Raw genomic sequence first — 3,094 nt, 5'->3', positions numbered from 1 at the left:
TTTACGAATTTTCATTTGTAATATACTTGTTTGACGATGATACAAAACATGTTGTTTGTTTTTACGTATTTTTAACGGCTTAGGAGATCCTTCTAGAAAGTTATAATTTTTATATTTTTGAAGAAAGTTTTTAAGGGTTATACTTGTTCAAACACACATATTCTGAATTCTTTAATTAATAATGACTAATTTAATAATGACAAATTTTTCATCCATTAATTTCAATCTCATTTATGAGCCGAAAAAGGTTCGACCATTTTAGCCAAGACAAGGGTTGTTTCGAAACAAGTAAACGTCGTCTTAGCCATACAAGGCTCGACTTGGGACAAGTAAACGCCGTTTTAACAGCCGTGGCCATAAAAGTAAGACGAAGCCTATGTCTCGACTCAGTTTTGAGACGCAGCCAGACTTCGATGTCTTGAAGACGAAATCAAGACATAGTCAAGTCGAACTCAAGTCGAAGCATTTTTACTCGGGTATACTACGTTCAAAGCTGTACAAGTACGACACGTTTTCAATGATCAAATTTCAAGATGTGAGATTACGTTGGAAAAAGGAATTTTTAACAGTTTGTGTACTTTTACTAGCGGCAACAAATTCAACACTCTGAAAGTAGGTCTATTTATTACCTACTCTGAAAGTCACAGTTTCACCAGCAGAAACTGTACTTCTACAACGCATTGCTATATTGTCAGTCTAAAAGTGGTAAAGTTACATGATTGGGTTGAACTTTTAGCATCCAAGTGGTATTCATCCTATAATCGGAGTAGTAAAATTGCACCAATTTTTTGTTGGTAATTTTACCATTCTAACACTGAAAAAAATCATTCTTAGCACCAAGTAAATGCATTTACTTGAATCCTATTTCTTAGCATCAAGAAAATATTGTTTAACAGAAGTAATTTTTATTTAAACCAGGCATATATCTTTTATTGATCTAAAAAAACGAATTCTGTGGCTATATTTTCTTGATGGAAATACATATTTCTTATATTTAAGAAAATGATTTCCTTAATTCAAAAGGTCTAGATTAGTTGAAATGTGATTTGTCTTTCAAAGAAATATATATTTGATCCAAAGAGTTCGATTTTTTGAACTTATTCGGGACACGTTTGAATCAATCATTTTTCCATACTTGAATTAATAATTTAGGTTGATTTAAATCAAAGAAATAATAATTTAATTCAAAATAACATTATTTGAATTACAGTATATATATTTTTTGTCACAAAGGTTACATGCTTTTGTAGCAGTGGAGCATTGATGACAGATAAAAAAATTATTGTGTTTACATAAACTCTTATTTCTTCAGTGGAAGAAAATATTTTATTTGATTACTAGAATTAAATTATTCATAACAAATAAACATTTATTCCAACAAAGTAATCATTTTTTAAGTCATAAACTTAACCATTTGGCGTCATTTCTTTCAATTGAATACTTCTTTAGATTATGGGAATGTGATATATAGAAAATTGTCGATTTTACCAGTTTTAGGTTCTCCCGGCTTTTTTTCTAGAATAATAAATATTTTGTCTTAAAAATTTGGGAAATGATAGCGAACATGCTAACGGACGTCCCCACACACTTTTTTTGTAGGTTAATTCAAAAAAGTTTTAATTGAGCAAAATATTATTAATTTGCATGGCGCTTAGGAATTAGTATCCATTTTTCAGTGTTAGATCCCCCCGGCTTTTTTCCTAGGATAAGAAATATTTTGTCTTCAAAATCTGGTAAATGATATCGAACATGCTAACGGACGTCCTCGCACAATTTTTTTTGTGTTTTTTCATCAAAAAAAATTTTGATATTGCTAACAACTTGCATGTATATTTCGAGGTTATGTGTGTTACAATTCACCCGAGCGTTACTTCCAAACTAGACAATATTTTTGGCCGAAAACTTTGGAATTACAAATAAACTTAGTAACTAATCTCCCGGAATTTACCTTGTTTGCAGGCAATAAAAACCATTGTTTCATAAATAATTTCTAAATTATCGGAAAGGCAGAGATGAAAAACGACGTAACCTCAAAATAATGCATATGTATAAAATTTTTATTTAGCACAATAATTTTTTTTGTTATTATCCCTCAAAAAAGAGTTTATTATATCATCTCCGAATTCAGTTTTTAAAAATTTGCATTTTTGTGGGGAAAAAAGCAGGGGGAACTGTACCCGATTAATCACACAACGAATTATCACATGCACTTAAAGAAATATATTGTTTAATTAAATATCCATCTTTTTGATTTAAAGAAATATATCTTTGGTATTTATGGCGACATTTAAATACGGTTTGCCGCCTTAAAATTTCCATGTCACGTTAGCGTCGTGGTCAACGTTGTGGACTTTACACTCGATGGACCCAAGTTCAATTCCTGCTGGGGGTGGATTTTTCATCGAATTTATGTGTTTTTGAGGTTCATCAAGATTTAAAATTACGTGATTTGTTTAAATTAAATATGTATATTAATAACAATGATAATTATAATTTAGGTTAAAAGAATCCAGTTGCTTATTTAGGAAAATATGTATACCACAATTGAAGAACTAACTACTTTATTGCACTCGCGCATGGTTTAGGCCAAAGAAATATTTTTTTGAATCAAGAGGTATATTTTTGTGCTTCAAATATTCAGAAATTTGCTGTGGGGAAATAGTTTTTTGAGCCTATATAATATTTGTTTGACCTTAAAATATATTTCTTTCCTTCAATTCACACTTCCCCATCTCAAAGAAATGTTCATTCTAATTCATGCGACATTCATTTCGAACAATGAATCATTCATTTGGTATAAAATGTATATTTTTTGTCTTAAATTGATATTTCTTTGATTCAGAGAAATATTTCCCTTCGACCAACAGGTCATATTTATTTGCCTCTAATAAATGTTTCTTTGAAAATAAACAGATCTTTCACTTACTTCAGCCAAGTAAAATTCACTTGGTACCAGTAATCATTTTTTTAGTGAAGTGGTACAATTTTTTAATTTTTCACGTTGTAGTGTGCAGTATTATTATATATAATATTAATTTGTTTAATACATTTTTTGTATAAAATAAATAAATATTATATATAATACTTCGCAATA

At 29.6% G+C, this 3,094-nt stretch overlaps 1 protein-coding gene across 1 annotated transcript in view; it reads left to right on the top strand.

Moving 5' to 3' along the window:
* Positions 1–3,094, top strand: part of LOC117173813 (lutropin-choriogonadotropic hormone receptor) — a 131,496-nt gene that overhangs the window by 115,333 nt on the left and 13,069 nt on the right. The gene's annotated exons all lie outside the window — the stretch shown is intronic.

This window comes from Belonocnema kinseyi, chromosome 5, assembly GCF_010883055.1.
Source record: "Belonocnema kinseyi isolate 2016_QV_RU_SX_M_011 chromosome 5, B_treatae_v1, whole genome shotgun sequence".
Lineage (NCBI taxonomy): Eukaryota > Metazoa > Arthropoda > Insecta > Hymenoptera > Cynipidae > Belonocnema > Belonocnema kinseyi.
Note: the sequence above shows the minus strand (reverse complement) of the source record. Positions and strands in the feature narration are given on the sequence as shown.